This window comes from Macrosteles quadrilineatus, unplaced genomic scaffold (genome assembly GCF_028750875.1).
Source record: "Macrosteles quadrilineatus isolate MER2022 unplaced genomic scaffold, UCM_ALF_1.0 Scaffold_2__2_contigs__length_208266976, whole genome shotgun sequence".
Taxonomy (NCBI): domain Eukaryota; kingdom Metazoa; phylum Arthropoda; class Insecta; order Hemiptera; family Cicadellidae; genus Macrosteles; species Macrosteles quadrilineatus.
In genome coordinates this window covers 77,850,711-77,870,861 of record NW_026542595.1, presented here as the reverse complement: position 1 = coordinate 77,870,861, position 20,151 = coordinate 77,850,711, and the positions used below count along the sequence as shown (strand labels likewise).

Below are 20,151 nucleotides of genomic sequence, written 5' to 3'. Positions count from 1 at the left end.
CCCTCATCTTAATTTTTTTTCTAAAATCCTTTGAATTTGAGCATTCTGCTAATTCTCTCTGGAAATAATTTCGTTTGGCTCTTTTAATAGTACTGTTTAGAGAATTTCTAGCTCTACAGTAATAGTATTGATCTTTGTCCATGTCATTTCTAGAAATCATTAGCTTTTTCTTCCAAAAGTTTTTTTGCTTTGCGAGATCTATAATATTTTGGTTTCTCCACGGTGCTTTCTTTCTAGTAATTCTTTTTGTTACTAATGGGACATTTTGATTAAACATTTTTAAAATGGCAGTGGTTATGAAGTTCAATATATTGTTAACATCACTCATGTTTTGGACTGTGTTCCATTTAACCTGCCTGGGAAGCATACTCAATCATCTATATATCTAATTCCGTAAGCCCAAAATTTTACAATGAAATTGTGAGCGAATGGGAGGCCGTAGAAAGCTGGGAGGGGTCTCATTTTAAAGGTCTGGGCATGAAATTTTGGGGAAAATTATTCATTTTTTTAAATTATGCACGAAAAGGTTGTTACGGAATAAAATAATTTACATTTAAATAGCATGGAAATCTAATTTTATTTCTTTTTATTTTGTGTAAACACAGGTGTGATTATATAAATTGAAAAAAATATAGCCACACCTGAATGTGCATTATTTTGTTATTGTAAAATTGTTAGTGAAGTAGTAAACAACACAAAGTGAAAATTAGATCAAATCTTTTGAACAAACAATTTGATACTTTTAAACTTAATATTTTACAACGGATTGTTCTTTTGCACTGTAATGTATAATGTTGGAAGACTACCACGCAGAGGTATTGTTCCTTGAAATGAGAACAACAGGCACCAGATTTGGCACGATATTAATGGAAGAAGAATAAATGAGCATCGGATGAAAACAAATTTATTCCTGTGTATAGATAACACTTTTAAATAATATTGCATTACACAGCGTAGGACCAATGAATGATGGGTGCAACAAAGTGCATTCATTGTGGTGTATTGCGCAATTTGATTTGGTGAACTTGTGGCGCAAGGCCGAACCTTCACAAAAGTTAGCATTTATTTGAAAAACCCAGTGTTTACCTATGGTCAACTTTATGTTGCTTTAAAATAGGTAAAGAGGCCAGATGATGTTAAAATAGTACTAGAACCAAATAAAGACAAAGGAATCGACCAAAATGGACACTATACAACAAATTTTGTTTCAGAGAGATTTTGTTATAGAATTAGCATTTTTGATGATGACATTATCTCTGTGTGTTTTTCTAAGTGAATTTGTCTATATTTAAAGAAATCTATATAGATTTAATTAATAGTCATAAAGATTGTTACCGGTATTGGAAAATATCCCTTAGTTGTATTATGATTAGAAAGTTTATACTCGCCTTTGGCTCAAAGTTTATACAGGGTGATTGATATAAGTGTGCCAGCCATTTTATTCGAAAACCATAAGAGATATCAAAAAAAGTTAAATGGTAAGTGCCTTGGACTTTTTATTTAAAAAATTGTAGTAAAGTCGAAAAAATTATTTTAGCTGCCATTTTTCCAATATGGCCGCCAATATTGATTTTTCTTATGGAACACCCTGTATTTTATTACGTATTCTGGTAGAAAATGTAATTTTAAGACGTTTTTATTCTTATAATTTTTTTCATAAACCTAACCGTTTCAAAGATAATAATGGTTTAAGTTGTTAAATTGTACAATGGTTTTCGAATAAAACAGCTGGCATGCTTGCTTAGGCCTTTATCGAAACGCTTTCTCATGCAGAAATTTCATAACTTTAACCATTATTATCTTTGAAACGGTTAGGTTTATGAAAAAAATCATAAGGATAAAAACGTCTTAAAATTACATTTTCTACCAGAATACGTAATAAAATACAGGGTGTTCTATAAGAAAAATCAAAGTTGGCGGCCATATTGGAAAAATGGCGGCTTAAATAATTTTTTCGACTTTACTACAATTTTTTAAATAAAAAGTCCAAGGCACTTACCATTTAACTTTTTTTGATATCTCTTATGGTTTTCGAATAAAACGGCTGGCACACTTATATCAATCACCCTGTATTATAAATACACCGCATGTCCTTTGGAATTTTTATTTTAAACAGAGCGGACATCAAAATGCACTATGCAGGTATGTAATAAACTATTATACATATCATAATATACAAAAATGTTAAATGATAATTCAAGGTAGGGTACGGTAGCCCATGAGACGAAAAATTTGTACAAAATAATTACTAGAATATAGGGGCTATTGCCCCTACAAGCCACTAGTATTCTCTATATTGAAATTTGAAAAGTCTCTGTAAGTGATATATTTTGCCTTTTCATTGGATCTGTTATGCTTAACAGGTATGTCACAAAAAGTCAATTTATGGTCAGAGACTCGGACACCACGCTTATCATAAATTACTGACATGTCTATAACATCACATCTTGAATAGTCAATCTGATTGTTCACCAATATATGATCGATCAGCGTGGACGATGTTTTTGTGACTCTCGTGGGCTTATCAACCAGCTGCCGTAGATGAAGGTCATTTTTTTTTTTATTAAGAAGCGGCTTTCCGGCTGTGAATTATCTAGCAGATTTATATTCAGATCACCCATTACAATTATATTGTCCGTAAACTTAATCATGTCATGGAACACAGATAAAAGGAAAGGCTCGATATGCGTATAAGGGGTATCTCCAGGTCTATATATCACATATATGCAAAATTTTCTACCTTTTACATTGACAACACCACAAAAATGTTCCACAGGATACTGTAAATGAACTGTCTTAGGAATGAAACTCAAACCACGTTTTACATACACTGCCACACCTCCCCCTAGCAGATATGCCCGACTTTCTGTCGTTTCTATACAACAAGTATCCATGCAATATAACATCATCAGAGCTAATATTTTCTGTGAGCCACGTTCCAGTCACACCGAAAATGTCCGGGTTCAAGTCCAGTACCACAGAAGCCATCTCCTCAAAACCTGTTGAAAGTGAGTTTATATTAGTATTGTTTAGTATTGTTAGTATAGTACTTTAGTATTGTTCGGGATGATTCCAGCAACCACCAGGACAGCAGGTTCGGACACTGTTCGGTAGGCAGATGCTACCCATAGTGCTTCCTGACGCTGCACTCGGGCGAGCCGCATCCTGGAATTGTACTGATAGTACATTACTGTAGTAACTAAATGTTCCATTTTATCAAAAGTCTCCTAAAAACCCCTACCCACCCTCAAAGTGCTCAAAGTGAACAATTGCATGGTTTTTATAAAAATTTCTTATTTCTCATACGGAATAATTGATTCAGCAATTTAAAAGCTTGTTGTCTTCATAATTGAATTCCCTAGCTAGATTAGTTGTCCACATATTAACCTTGAATCTTGCAGTTTTTTACATCTTTTTGTCTGAAATATTTTTATTGTAATTTTGGGTTTTCCACTATATTTAATTTTTTTAGATAAATTAAAAAAATAGTTCCTCTATTTTGGTTAACTACTATTATTAGAGACTACTACAGTGGTAGTACCTAGATTACTATTTTGGTGGCCTTTCTTGTGAATACATGTCACCACTCATTATATAAACTTAATTTACCTTTTGTACTATACAATTAATATCTTTTTTGCTGTTTATTTAATATCATATGTTTAAAGACGGCCCCACTAACGTTCATGATGAGCAACACACTGGGTGGCGTCATTACTGTCACCAGTACCCAGTGCGTTGCTCATCATGAACGTTAGTGGGGCCATCTTTAAATGCCCTTACCCACTTGTGTACCATACCGTCACTCATAATGTTCTCAGCATACACTTCACTAATCTTTCAATGAATTTCAACGGCTTTCACACCTCACACCTTAAGCTATTAACACAGCAACTGGTCCAAATACATGCGATGTCTACTTCAGTATCCAATAGTCAATGATTTCTTCCAAGAATAAAACTAATAACTAATCATTTGTCGATTTATCTTTGATGAACCGTATTTATCTGTGAGGTGTATAAAATGAACCAGCAATTAAGAAGCCTGGTTTTCCATTAAATGACAGATTTTTAAATTAGGCATCGGCATTGTCAGTGCAAAAATACATCAAAGTCAGTCTATAGTTCAAACAATCTTGGCATTTAACAACTCTTCTACTGTTGTATTATAAAATCATAAAATTTGTTATTAGGCAACAACCTCACAACCTCTGGCAGTCTATTAAAGGAAAGCAATGATTGGAATTTATGGATCTTAAAATACTTGTGCAATATAATATTAGGTTTAACAAGACTACCTCTGTTTCTTGTATAATGGTCATGAACTGAAAACGGTTGATTAAAAAGTTCAATGTTCAAGATTACTATGAATGTAAATACCAGCAGGGCCGGATTTAGCATTTTTGCGCCCCTAGGCCCAAATAAGTTTCCGCCCCCTAGTCTGGTCACAGTTACTTTCCTTCAAACCTTTATTAAAAACTATTTCATGCCCATAGGCCTAAGTTAATTGCTTGAATACCACTCCTCGCCGGAATGATTGCCAGTTTTTTTTATTGAGTTGTTTAGCCTTAACAAAATTCCGTCTTAAACACTGTTAACAATTTCATGCTTTTAATAAATGCTCACGTTTGTGGCCGTGGGACTGAAACAAAACAACTCAAACCACCGAGAATTTTTGAAAAAAAAAATGGCCATTGATTCCAATTTCAGGCCCAAAATCCTGAACTCCACACAGTACGTGATACCATAGAATAAACATAGGCTACTCCTATAGTAGATTTGTCATAATTTTGGATTAGCTGAAAACAATTCTTGTTATTTGAGGAGTATGTTTTATCTATGTTTAAGCCTAGTTTATCCAAAATAAAACGATCTAATCATCAACAATAAGGTCGTCTCCTGTTTATATTACAAGAAATTATAACATACATCATAGAACTAACCCAAAAAAATAGAAACAAAATTACGTTAAAACTAACGTCCAATATCACCAACATGAACTAGACAAGAACTACTTGAGCTACGGTATATTTAATCTATGGTCGTACTGCATCTAGGTTATATTTCCAAAGCAAAACAGAGCAATACTCCTGCCAACCATACCGATCCTTATGTCTTTGGAGAAAATGACAGCTTTAATGGTGCTTTGGAGGGTATTGAATGTTTCTAAAATCTAATGCAAACTGAGATTACAATTTTTTTGTTAAATTTAAACGTAAATTAATCGTTGTTTTAATATTTAAAAAAACACAACGTATTATATATTTTAACTTGATCCTGCAGATTGTTGTAAACTAATCAAAAGAGTAGTTAATAACTTTTGTTTTGTGAAGTGAGGGTGGTAACAATGTCTAGCACGCTTGCGCCCCTAATCACTATGATCAGTTATGCCAAACCCGAGCCTCAGCCAGCCGAGCCAGCATATAGTCCAGTCCAGTGCAATGGCAATACGATGCGTCTCCCTTGGGCGCTCGTCAACGTCAACATCCCTACAGCCTACTCCCGTATAACCAATGTTCGTTAATCGTTAGCAACTTTGTAACGAAATTGATGCGTAATTCTGAACAATGTTTTAAATTTCATAACAATAATATCTTCTTATGAACTTCAGAAGTTTTTTTTTAGTATCTATGACTATTTATTTTTATTTTTTGATAGCCTATAAAAAAATTCCTCTTGGCCTTGCGCCTTCTGGGACCCTGCGCCCATAGGCCCGGGCCTATTGGGAAATCCGGCCCTGAATACCAGCAACTGTCACCATTGTTCTAGTTCTTAAGTCTGGAAGATTCTAGCCCAGCCATAACTCTAAGAGCCTTCTTCTGTTATGAAAGCATCTACGGCAGAGGGCGTGTTACCTTTGTAAGCACGGCCTCCTTTAACTCCAGGCTGCGGCCTTCGAAGTGGCAACATCACAAGTAGGGTGGTAACAGGTGTTTTGTTTGGAGGCAGCTAATGGTATTTGTGTATTTTTTTAGATTACGAAAACCTGGTTACTGGGCTATGACAATATTGACTTCACTTTCTTAATTTTTTTTTAACTTTATTTTATTTTAAAATCTGTTCAGTACTGTGAACAATTAGTAAAAGGAATAATATAAATAAGTGACTAATATAAATCAGTGGCGTCATTTCACCAAATCCTTGGGGGGGGCAAACACCGGGGGGTATCCCCCAGCAAACAAGGGGGGTCTGGGGGCTTTAAGCTTATTTTAATTGTCAAAAGCACTTTAAATAAAAAAAATTATGAGTAAAATTTATTTAAATTTAGGCAGAAAATTAATGAAACTAAGAATTATTGACAATGAACTGAGCGCCAAAAAGCCTCACATCTCTTACCATGCTACTAGCACGTGCCACGACCATGCAGGGTGCATGTATCTCACACAGTGCTACTGGCAACAAAATTTCTAGTCGCCCCATGTGAGATGCATATGTGTGTAACCCGTCTTGTAGTGCACTCTTTTAACAAATGAACATTCCTGTTTTACATCACTCAACACTCAACTATTCATACTTGTCAAAACATTAGACTCACACATATAAGTATCAGTAGAATACAAAATATAACAAATGACATTAATTCTGAACCCTCTACCACTCATTCAGAAGCAGAGCTGGGCCACTATGATTTAAAGTGAAAAAATAATGACTGCAAAACCTTTTTTAGTATTAAAAAATAACAAATGTTGGGGAATAAATACTTTAATTAAACAATAAACATGTACAAAAAAAAGTAACAGATGTAGGAAAACTCAAACTCCAATCGACACTTGACATTTGATCAGTGGAATGTAAGAGGCAGGTCCAATGTTGAGTCTAGCAGTTGCAGGATCCTTCTGGGCATTTACATTGGCCTCCTGTCTTGCAAGAGCAACTGCTGCCTGTCAACAAAATAAACAGTTTTAAATAAAAACTAAAATAACTTTGACTGAGATAACTCAACTAAGATGATTTACTCACAGATGATTTACTAACAACATATGTGTGATATTATGTTAGCCGAACGCAAATTTTCAAAAATAACCAACCTATAATAGTATATTTTGGCTAGTGTCAATGTCTTTTAGCGAATTTCCCATATAGGGAATAAGCTATTACCGTAGTACGGTACTCATGGTAAGACCTGGACGCGGGACCGATTTTGTTTTTCGTTTTGTGGTCCCTAGAGGCCAAAAACACATATTAATATATATATATATTCAAATTCATATATATATATATATTTATATATTTATATCTAATATATAAAATTCTCGTGTCACAGTGTTTGTCTGCAAACTCCTCCGGAACGACTTCACCGATCGTTATGAAATTTGGTGTGTAAATTCTGTAGGTATGCGAATCGGACGTAAACTATTTTCCCGTTTCGAAATTCTTAAAAGGGCTCCGCCCCAGTGGCTCTGGAGTTTCCCATGTTAACCTTATGAGAAATGGAATTAATGAATCTTAACAGCTGTTTCAATTAAACAAGTTGGTTCTGTTCTATGATGTTCAATAGCATTAAAGTTACAAGGATTACCAACAGGGTGCAGCACTATTATTTCTTTTACATTTATGACAACAGCTAATTTGCAACCAAAAGGTGAGTGAGCGTAGCGAACGAACTTCAACCTGGAGGCGAGTTAGCGTAGCGAACGAGCTAACCTGAAGGCAAGTGAGCGCAGCGAACGAGCTCCAACCTGAAGGCAAGTGAGCGCAGCGAACGAGCTCCAACCCAAAGGTGAGTGAGCGTAGCGAACAAACTTCAACCAGGACGTGATTGAGCGATGCGAACGAGATCATCTTGAAAATTAAACGTAATGGTACTTTCTTTCCATCGGTCTGTCTTAGGGGAAACCTATAACTTAGGCGATACGAAGTTCGCCGGGTCAGCTAGTATATATATATATATATGTGTCCGTTAGCACGATAACTCAAGCAAAAATGATCCAATTTTGATGAAATTTGGTACAATTTGTAAACCTACGTTTATTCAAACGAGTTCGCGATCCAGCATGATCGGACCATGGGTACGGGGGTTTACGGGGGGTTTTATGGGGTAAAAATAGGTTTTTCCCATTTTTGACCCAAAAAACATAAAATTTAGCAATTTCTTTCCAAACCATTTTGTAGAGCTTAAAAAAACAAATAATTTAGTATATTGAAGCGCTGTTATCCGCCTAATGGTTACGGAGAAAATTCCAAAAAATTGTAAATTAAAATTCCAATGTTATTCTTATGGAGAATAAAGTAAACTGTTGTAGTTTGCTTGTTTATGAACATATTTTGATCAAATTTGGAAAATGTTTTTATTTCTTACTAACTATTAACATTTTACAAAAAAAAAAACTGTTTTACCCTCCCTGATGCAGCAAACCTAAGTACTTGTTAAAACTAATTCTATTTAAATCGGGAATAAATGTTATTTTTTAAATAGACATTTCAGTGTAAATTCAATCAGTCAAATGGAAATTCGCTTAGTCTGCAGGTTTGCTGCGGCGGGGGTATTTTACGATTTGCATCAGTCTGTAATAATACAAAACTTGACAAATGAGCCCATATACTGATATTGTTAGAGTAAAAACAAAACCTTCCCAACAGAAAACCACCCCCCACCACCGCGCCGTGCCGATGGCGAGGCGTTAGTCTCTTCTCTTGAGGAACACCACCTCAACAATACGGAGTAGAGCCAACAGACTCGGTGGTGTGGTGGATAGCATACCAGGCTTAGGCTATAATGAATACAAGGTAGCCGGATCGAATCCCACCGGAGGCTTTAACTTTTTGTCAAAGATACAAAGATATATTTTTATTTTTATTTTTTTTTTATAGAGTTAGATTTTTTTCATTATCAGCAAGTTTGGTTAGGTTTAATTTTTAAAATTTTAAATTTTTATTTTAAACAGTTTAATTTTACAACTAAAAAATTATAAAATTGAATTTGAGGCATTTATAGTTTTATTTTATGAACAGAACTTTTTTTAGATTATAGTAAACCTTCATTAGTTTTTCGTTATCAGCAAGTTTGATAAGGTTATGACAGATTAAATTAAATTTAAATTTAACCTACAAACGATACGTTTTGACAGGGACAGTGATAGAGATAACGATTTGCCGCAAACAGTTCGGCTATGCACGGTATGATGTGGAAGCGTTCGGCACACCTCCAGGGAAGGGTGGTTTTCTGTTGGGAAGGTCTAATGAGTAAAACCTGCTAAAGCAATTTAAAGCAAGATCTGCTTTAGCCAGCAACTGGCTTTTATGGTTAAAATGTTGATATTGTCATAATCAATACTAGGAGGTTTTGCCTGACTAAAGGGAATGTGTTTCAAGGAAGGACCTAAAGGTTGGTGTTTTTTTAGGTTTCACCAAAGAATATACAGTAGAATTGAGCTTCTGGTTTGTTTCTCACAAAGAAGCACATTTGAAAAAGGCTATTTCAGTTTTTGTATACTTGTAATAAAAAATACCCGGCCGCAGCAAAACTGCTGACTATGCGAATTTACATTTGTCTGAATTGATTTTCAATTAAAATATATTTAAAATAACATTAGGTTTAACGAGTACCTAGGTTTGCTGCTACAAGGAAACTAATAAGGTTTGCTGCTACAAGGAAACTAATAAAGTGTGTTTTTTTAGTAAAATATTAATAGCTTAGTATAAAATAAACAAATTTGCCAAGTTTGATCAAAATATATCCATAAACAAGCATACAACATTTTACAATATTCTCCATAAGAATAATATGGGAATTTTAAATTTACAATTTTGTTAATTTTCTCCATTACCAATAATGGTACAAAAATACTTTGACATACTAAAACGTACTATCTGTTTTTTTGAGCTCTGTTTTTTTTTAAAGTCTGGAAAGAAATTGGGAAATTTTGTATTTTGAGGGTCAAAAATAAGAAAAACCAATTTTTACCCCATAAACCCCCCCCCCCCCCCCCCCCCGTATAACACCGTTCCCATGAGGTCCGACCATGCTGGTTCACAAACTCATTCAAGTTTATCCTGCATTACACCTTTAAACCGAATTTCATCAAAATCGGACAAAAATTACTCAAGTTATCGCGTTCAGGACATGACATTTTGTACATTTTTCCTACGGGAACAGTCTTAAACCATGGTCTTGTTACTATCTAACGTCAACCTTTTTTGTTGGATTATTATCCTTATATACAGGGTGGCTGCAAGGTAACTTGCTCCCCCACTTTCACCTTTGAACCTTTTGAGATATTTGAACTCGGTTTGCGGCAACCTTCTTAGAAATGAGAGGCTACAATAATCATGGTTGATTTTGAAAATTTTGTCCTTATAGGGTAGCAGGGGTAGGGTAGCTCAAAATTTTCAAATGGCAAGTATATTCGAGCTAGGTATCATTTTACAGGTCTTGACAAAACTAAACAATTAACATAAAGAAAATAGAAATTGGGCCATTAATAACAAAATGACAGCTAAAAATAATTAAGACAATGGTTATTCAAAGTAATTTTTAACTGCCATCGCATTTCGTGGGTGAAAAACCAGCTTGCGCATCTTTACATAAAGGATGTTTACAAACATTGAGTCACCTGGTTGATGAGCACATTTTCCTATCACCTATCGGGATTATAGATATTGGTTCGATATCATTAGTGATCGTTCTGACCACATGATTGTCCCAACCCATCCATCGTCAGTCCCGATTCATTGAATGAAACACAATCCAGCAACAGTTGCATTAAGTTTATTAATGCTGATAATAGGCAACGGGCGTTCTAGTTTAATGTACCATGAAAACAATTCATGAACCGGTACTTTTGATCATTACAGTATTTTATAAATCATAAATTCAAAAACTTATTCGTTAACATAAGTCAGTAAAGCAATAAAGGTGGTTTTATTCATAAAACGCCACTTTACAACTCAAGGCTTTAGATTATTGTAGTCGTTTTGCCATGCACCTTTGTTTAATTTTTAACACATTATTAATCTCAATAATCATATAGATTTCTGGTTTACAATACTCACTATTCAGGGCATCTTGCAAGAATAAAGACGTCACTACATCAATTGGTTTTAAAAAAATACTGCGTTTTCAAAGGTTTTTTTTTAATCTATTTTCCAATTACAAAGGTTTTGCAGCGTTACATCTTACTTCTTCAGTACGGTACCCGTAAACTCCATTTCCTCAACGGAAACACCGATTTTGTTAATGAAAAACTAATGAAAATATATAGCATTGTAAACGGAAGTAATAATGAATAAACGACAATATTAAATTAGAAAACTATTTGAAAACGTAATCCATACACTCAAAAAATTATTTTGTTAACTTTACAAAAAAAAAGCTTAGGTGCAGTAATTCAAATTTTATTAATAATTCTATTTATTTAGTTAAGGCCTGTAAGAAATAAACTAAAGACCAAAACTAATAAGTCATTCAATTTTAATGAAATGTTTTGAACAAACCAACATCCTTCTCAGTGATAGAATTTTTTTTTTTAACCAAACTAAGCCTGCCAGCTTTCTACCGTCTGCGCGCACATGCTAGCATCTTTCTGTTTGGTTTTTCATTTACGAAATACACTGTACGTATATTATGACACAGCAATGCTACTACTACTACATTCTGGTTCAATCCAAACCTTAAAATTTTTATAACCAATCTAATTTTAATTAAAAAAAACTGGATCAGCAGATACCTACTGTCCTTCTGAACATAATTGAGAATTGGTAAAGATTTAGACCATCACCAATACCAACTAAATAACTTATCTATTTTAAAAGTAAGCTGATAAAACGTAGCCAGCCACCATTGGATCTAAGGCCTTTTCTTAATTAATTTCTTGGTTAGTAACGTTGTATAATGTACAGGGTGGGGCAGGGAAATATCCCTACTTTTAAGATGGTACTGTGAGTAGTGGGGGTGTGCTGGAAGAATGGGGTTAGGCTCAAATGAAGCTTTTGTTTTGGGAATTTGTAAAAATATCACTATCAGTAGTAGATATGGCTTGTTCGAGTGACCAATGTGCTTTTGCACTCGAGATGTATTTTTTTCAAAAATCTGTCTATTGTTGCTGTGTAGCTACCATTGGCTGTCGGGTTATCGGGTAGCCTGTCGCAAAGCTGTTACAATTTGGTGTGGGTGAATTACTTTTGTGTATGTGGTGGTGTATTACGAAGGATATTTGGAGCTCAAAAAACGGTCCGGAGTCCTGAAAACATTGACCTTGTCAGAAGATCGATTTTGCAGTCTCCTCAAAGTTCTCCTTGTAAGCATGCATCCGCGCTGGCGTTGTCTAATCGTACTGTGCCTCGTATTCTCCATGAGGACTTACACCTCCATCTATACAAGAGGGTAGTTGCTCATGAACTCACACAAAGGGACTGGCAACAAAAAATGCAGGCATGTGAAAACTTAATTGCGGGACTACCGCATGCTGCTCGGATTTTGTTTAGTGACGAGGCACACTTCCATATTCCTGGAGCGGGTAAATAAGCAGAATGTGCTCTATTGGAGTGATGCTAAGCCTAGGGTAGTTCAAGGGGGAAGACCCTAGATGCCTTGAAGGATGCAATTCACCTTGAATGTTGCCTCTTTCCACAACAAATGCTTCACAAAGTTATAATGAACTCCAGAACCAGAATACAGTAATGCATTTAAGATTAGGGACACAATTTGCAGGATATGCTGTTTAAAACCAAGTAAAGTTATATTAAAATAAATTCCCAGATGTAACCTTTTAATCTCAATAAAAAGTTTGGCTCTAACATTTTTGGTTGTCTTTTAATTTACCTTTAAAATTAGGGATACTTCCCTGCCCCACCCTGTAGATGGACAATTTACCTTTCTTGCAGCACTGACAGTCGCTGGAGCACTTGCAGTTATCTCCACAAGTACACTTTCCTCCAGCTCCACAAGTGTCTACAACAGAACATTTGTTTTGTATATAGGCTGGTACCACCACCACATATTACAGGGTGTTTTTGTTTGAATTTCCCCACTTTGAGCTTTTTTTGAGATTCAAACATTATTATTAGCCTTAGTATATTTCACTACTAGTTCCAAAAGTGAGTTTGAGGGTAGGACAGTGGTGTATGAGCTAGGCAAAGCCGCAGAATGCTCTAGTTGAATATTTTCCAGGGTGTGATTTTAGCGGCAAAATATGGTTCGTCACCAATACATAGATTCTTTAAAAAGAGCAGAGTGGGAATGCCGATCCTGCTCCACTACACTACTGCAAAGCGGAGAACTATCATAAACCCTGAAATGAGACTTTCATGGTGGAAGATTGGAAAGATACTTTTCATCCTGATGCAACTAATCACAAAATCTTTTGGTTTTAAAATATCAAACACTATTTCATAGTGTATAAATTGTAATAGTATAACTTAGGATCTATTTGTAATTCAGCTGTGCATGAACATCTTAAACATTTGTTTGGAACTGTCAAAATCATATGTTTTGACAATTGAAAATATAAAAATGTGTAAAGCTCAGCTGTTAGAGGATACTGAGTGATAAAAAAAGAGTTATTTTTAAAAAAAATTGATGTCAGTAGCTTAAGTAAATAACAATCTGAAAGTTTAATTTTTTGCATCTTTCTCCCACAGTGGCAGCAGGTAGGCCTAATTAACTAAAACAAAACAAATATTTATTCCCATGTCTGTAGAGTGTATTAGGGTTGACAAAGTGAAGTGATTAGTGATGTTAATAAACAATTCTAAAGATGCCCTAATGAGCGCATCAGAGACTACTTCAACAACATCAATAACTAGAAGGCAACTACCAAACATAAATAAATGGTATCAGCATTCTGACACATACTTTCTCCCATAAGTTTGTCAACAACTTTCATCACGTGTAAGCGGTGAGAGTAAATATACGGAAATGGGATTTGAAAAATTTTGTTCAGAATTTAAAGGACTAACATACTAAATTTTTATCAAAATTGTGCGAGCTAATTTTGGGAAAATCCGATTTTTCCGTTATTTTATGGGGTTTTTATGGGAAAATAACATAATTTACAATAACTTTTGAACCGTAATTTTTACAGAAATGGGATTGGTACCATTTTGTTCAGAATATAAAGGACTATAAATAACATACTAAATTTTTATCAAAATCGTTCAGGCCATTTTTGGAAAAATCCTGTTTTTCCATTATTTTATGGGGTTTTATGGGCAAATCCCCATTAAAAATAAAAATTTCTAAAAAATGAAAAAAAACTTTCAAAATTGTAAGGACCATAACATACTATGTTAAATAAAAACCGGATTTTTGTCCAAAACCCTATTTTTTGTTATTTTATGGGGGTTTTATGGAAAAATAACATAACTTAACATAACTTTTGAACCGTAATTTTTACAGAAATGGGGTTTGTACCATTTTGTTCAGAATTTAAAGGGCTACAACATACTAAATTTTTATCAAAATCGTTCAGGCCATTTTTGAGAAAATCCGATTTTTCCGGTTTTTTATGAGTTTTTATGGGAAAATCCCCATTAAAAATCAAAATTTCAAAAAAATGAAAAAAACGCCTCGAGATACCATGGATTAGAACCTTCATACCAAATTTCATCGAAATCGGACCACAGGTGTAGTCTCTAGCTCTGTACACATCCAGACACACAGACACACACACACACACACACACGCACACACACACACACACACACACACACACACACACAGACATCACTTCGAAAACCACTTTTTTGGGTCCAGGGGGACCCAAAACGAATATATCCACTCAAAACTCAAACTCGAAAATTTTGACGAAAACAATACTTTCTCCATATACTATGGTATAGGGGGAGAAAGTAAAAGTAATGTTAGGTTTATTCCCTATTTAAATTTGTAAAAAACAGGTATGCTACTTAGGTTTTCTACTACAGGGTATAGGTGATTGCTAGCTAGAATCTGTTGATAGAAACAACATTTAATAACTGAGTAAAAAGATTTGGTACACTATAGGAATTACCACAAAAAAAAAGGAAAATATAACCATTTTTAAACTGTTGTAGGTAGTTAGTTTATTGATATATTTTAATGAAATTTGTCAAATTTCTTTATTTCATAGTAAATAGATTCACATAATATATTCATTTAAGTGCGTGTTTTAGTTAAATGTTAAAAGTTAGTATACTATATTTATATACTATTTAATAGTATATTAATGGTATATGAAATACACTACCAATTTATTAGGTACCGGTATCTAAGTTGTTCAAAAAAATCAATGATAAATTACCCAGTTAATAAAATATTAAAATGTATTGTTGATTATTAAAACCTCCAACTTGATTTCGTAAATGTTTACTTAAAACTTAAATTTGATCAATATAATAAAGCAGGATTTGATCTAATTAAATCATTAATAAACTTTTAATCTGGCAAGACCAGTACCTTGTACTTGTTTTACTTATTTGGATTTCTCTAAACTAAAGTACAGTAATGCAAATTTACCTTTGCAAGAGTCACAGCACGGTCCTGGCATTTTCTTGTAGTTTTACTCTCACTATCACTGGACAACAAAGAATGATGGTTTTACTTTGACAGGATTTAGCTACAACAAGAGGTTATATAGCGATAGTGACGGGCGCACAGGCTCGCCGTGACGACACAGTATTCGACCAATGAGAGAACCGCGTGGAGTTTCGCCGCTACGCCAGCTGATTCATCGATTGTCTCCCTGCAGCTGAGTGCACTTTGCACACGGCCCTATGCGTCATTGATCTTGCATTTCCTACTTCCAGAGAAACTCATGTTTACCTCTGAAGTTCTAGTACATGTTTCATATTGTAATTGTTGTATCATAAACGGACTAACCGTTTCTTCTAACACGATTTGCGAATGAAATAATTGGATTCAATTTGTATCATAGAAACAATTCAAGTTAAGAATTTTAACTTGTTAGTTTACTAATTAACAACATGAAAATGTATACACACTTGATATTTTGGTCCTAATAATGTAGGGAAACTTATACTATTGGTTTGCATTATTAATTAAATGTCATCATTACTATTTTACAAGTTTTCATCATACTGTCTGGAACGCAGCCGTTTTAAAGTTCCCTAAATCGTCCACAAATTCGTCGTTTTCGGGTAATCTTCGATAAATTATTTCCAGTTATATCACTGAGTTATCTTTATATTAGCATCTAAACGCGTATAAAACGTCAGGTCAGGGTGTATGCCTACCGTTCTCATTTCGTTTTACTTTTCAGTAAATCTATCTTTTTACTATGATTTTTTTATTAAAAACCATTTGATGACATTACATTCTACAACACAATTTACTGCTGTCGGCCAGTAAATTTTATAGCCATATAGTTCTAGTAAAAATAACTTCGATCTCCATTGGATAATAAAACATCTTCAGGAAAAATCCACTTAGATTTGACAACCTCACTATTGTCATTGACTACGTTTCTGACTAGTGTCGATGTCTTGTGTTTACCAACAGTATAGGATAGTTACATTTATAGATTGGAAACAGAAGATGTAAAACGTTCCCAGAAAGTTTCCGAAGTGGAATTTTCTAGAGTGGCGACGAAGGTCATTATCCACAAACACTATGATTGGTTGTTATGTCGGAATGCGTTATGCTCCGTATCCTGGCCGTCTTGGCGAGTGTTTGGACCGTTCCTCGCGGCTTTCTAATCCTCAATTTCTATCTAACATTCGTCACATACTAGTTCTCACAGTCCAATACCCATCTAGATACATTTTCATTCTTGTTTTATTAGCACAGCCCAAAATACCTTGTAAGCAGAAGCCATGTTTTGTTAAAAAACGACGAGTTACCTTTTTCAAATTAATTGATCGTTGGTTGGGGGTTCAGCATCAATAATGTATTGAGCAATTAGTTGTTGCAGTTGATAAAACAAGATATTTGTTTCACGAAATAAGGTTTTTTGGGTGATCATAAAAAAAATTTATAATAATATTTGCTAGTACAAAGTTAAAATTAGTTAGGAATATGTAATAATTAATTCGAAGAAATATTTAGAGACAATGACAAGGTTTAGGCGTCGCTTAATTAATGTAGTGTAAAAACACAATTTTAAAAAAATGTTTCATTTTATTTTTATTTTTTTCATAGGGTCTAGACATTTTACCATCTATATGTTTAATTTTAATATCGTTTCAGACCGATGATGCACATTTTTACTTATTTTGAAATGAAGCCAATCATGATCTTTACCATTTGACATCAACCGTTTGTTAAAAGCATACGCAGGTAATTAATCAAAATTTGATTACGGTAACTGGGTTTGGATCTATATTTTAATCAATTTTAATACCTATTTTAATCGAACATGAGAAATTTTCCTATCTGAAAGTGAGCTAAGCCTCTATCCACTCACTATATAAGATGTTCAAATACTCCAAACCCTTATTGTTGACTATGTTATCTATTATTGACATTGTTATCATATGCAAACGGTTTAAATATTTCAGTCGACAATCGTAGTTTGTTTACGCAGTGTTACGGCGTATTAACTTAGAGTTCCAGTTAGTGATAATGCCCAGCTTTGAGCATATTGTTAGTTTCCATGGCTCAGAGTCAAAAACGATAAATATATGTGGTTAAGTAAAGTAAATTTGAAAATAGACGTAGGCTAATCACTAACCAGTCAATTGTCCATAGCGATGCAAATTCAATCAATAACATATCAGTGTAGGCCTAATTGAAAATATTATTTTCAATTGGATTATACAGTCAATGGTACAATCTACTTTTGATGAGGGTGATAAAAAAGAATACCTAGGAATATCTATGTTTGTGTAAAGTACTTGATCACCACTATTTATAATAAATACCCACGCTGCAGCAAACCTGCAGACCAAGTGGATATCCATTTCCCTTATTGGATTTTCACTAAATATCTCCTTAAATGTCATATTTATTGCCTATTTAAATACCTTTGGATTCACTAGTATACTAGTACAGTAGTGGTCACTTGCTTAGTTTGCTGATACAATAAAAGTAATATTTTTTAAAATGAAATATTAATAGTAAGTTATAGACTGAATGAATTTTCCAAATTTTATCAAAATATGTTCACAAACCAGCATACTGCAATAGTTTACTTAATCTCCACAAGGATATCATGGGAATTTAAATATTCAGATTTTTTTATTTTCCCCTTACCGGTACCTATTCAGCGTTTCAACATACTAAATTATTTTTAAGGTCTTCAGAATTAGAAATAAATTGCAAAACCTAATTTTTCTAGGGTCAAAAAGTGTGACCCCCGAAAATCCCCCGTTCCCATAGCTCATACTCGTTCGAATAAATGTAGGTTTCCGTGCTTATACCAAATTTCATAAAAATCAGAAGGTTTTCTTTAGATTTATTGTGATAATAAACACACATAAAAAAAATATATACAATCTATCTTTCTAATATATAAAATTCTCGTGTCACAGTGTTTGTCTGCAAACTACTCCGGAACGACTTCACCGATCGTTATGAAATTTGGTGTGTAAATTCTGTAGGTATGCGAATCGGACGTAAACTATTTCCCGTTTCGAAATTCTTAAAAGGGCTCCGCCCCAGTGGCTCTGGAGTTTCCTATGTTAACCTTATGAGAAATGGAATTAATGAATCTTAACAGCTGTTTCAATTAAACAAGTTGGTTCTGTTCTATGATGTTCAATAGCATTAAAGTTACAAGGATTACCAACAGGGTGCAGCACTATTATTTCTTTTACATTTATGACAACAGCTAATTTGCAACCAAAAGGTGAGTGAGCGTAGCGAACGAGCTCTAACCCAAAGGTGAGTGAGCGTAGCGAACGAACTTCAACCTGGAGGCGAGTTAGCGTAACGAACGAGCTAACCTGAAGGCAAGTGAGCGCAGCGAACGAGCTCCAACCTAAAGGTGAGTGAGCGTAGCGAACGAGCTCCAACCCAAAGGTGAGTGAGCGTAGCGAACGAACTTCAACCAGGACGTGATTGAGCGATGCGAACGAGATCATCTTGAAAATTAAACGTAACGGTACTTTCTTTCCATCGGTCTGTCTTAGGGGAAACCTATAACTTAGGCGATACGAAGTTCGCCGGGTCAGCTAGTATATTTGTAAAAGAGGAAGTTTGTAAATATAATATATTTATATATTTGAACGTTATAGATTTCGAAACCGCCGGACAGATTGTAATGAAAATTCCAGGCATTATTAAGCATTATTCAAGGATGGTTTGTGTGAAGTTTGGTGCAGATCCGTCAAAAGAGCTCCGCCCCCGTAGCTCTGGAGTTTCCCATGTTAACCTCATGAGTACTCATATTTAAGTGGAATTAAACATTCTTAACAGCTGTACCAACTAAAAAATTTGATCCTGTGATGATCAATAGCATTAAAAGGTTACAAAATGTGCCAACAGGGTGCAGCACTATTGTCTAAATCTATCTATATCTATCTATCTATATATTAATAGGCAAGCATGTTTCTTTAAAACCTTTTTTCTCAGCTCGTGTGCATCGTAGGGAAAATCTACGCATACCGTTAGAAAGCTATTTTCCTGTAGGTGTGCAGAATCCCTTTATAAATTTAAATAGGCTCAAAGATAAGCACAAAAAATGAGTTTAAAGATTTGAAAAAATTAACATGGATCTTATGCGTTGCCATGCTGGTGACAAAATAACAACGAAATATAAACAGGAAATCAAAACAAATGGAAGAAACTCCAATCACATGTTTTATTTACAGTGTGGGGTGAAAATAGAGAAGTGAGTACATTACATATTTTTGGTCGAGTTTCGACCACTGGACGACCTCTCGTCTATATAATAATAGGCAAGCATGTTTCTTTAAAACCTTTTTTCTCAGCTCGTGTGCATCGTAGGGGAAATCTACGCATACCGTTAGAAAGCTATTTTCCTGTAGGAGTGCAGAATCCCTTTATAAATTTAAATAGGCTCAAAGATAAGCGCAAAAAATGAGTTTAAAAATTTGAAAAAAATTACATGGATCTTATATGCGTTGCCATGCTGGTGACGAAATAACAACGAAATATAAACAGAAAATCAAAACAAATGGAAGAAACTCCAATCACATGTTTTATTTACAGTGTGGGGTGAAACATTAACATAAGTGAGTACATTACATATTTTTGGTCGAGTTTCGACCACTGGACATTACTCGTACTTATTTATTACGCAAGCAGGTTTTTTGT

At 34.4% G+C, this 20,151-nt stretch overlaps 1 long non-coding RNA gene across 1 annotated transcript; it reads right to left on the bottom strand.

Moving 5' to 3' along the window:
- Nucleotides 1–6,685: 6,685 nt before the first annotated feature.
- Nucleotides 6,686–15,586, bottom strand: LOC128986396 (uncharacterized). The gene is made up of 3 exons (XR_008490121.1): nucleotides 15,433–15,586; nucleotides 12,811–12,888; nucleotides 6,686–6,880 (listed from the first exon to the last, which is right to left on the bottom strand). It is a non-coding gene; the product is annotated as an uncharacterized LOC128986396 (long non-coding RNA).
- Between the last annotated feature and the right edge of the window lie 4,565 nt (nucleotides 15,587–20,151).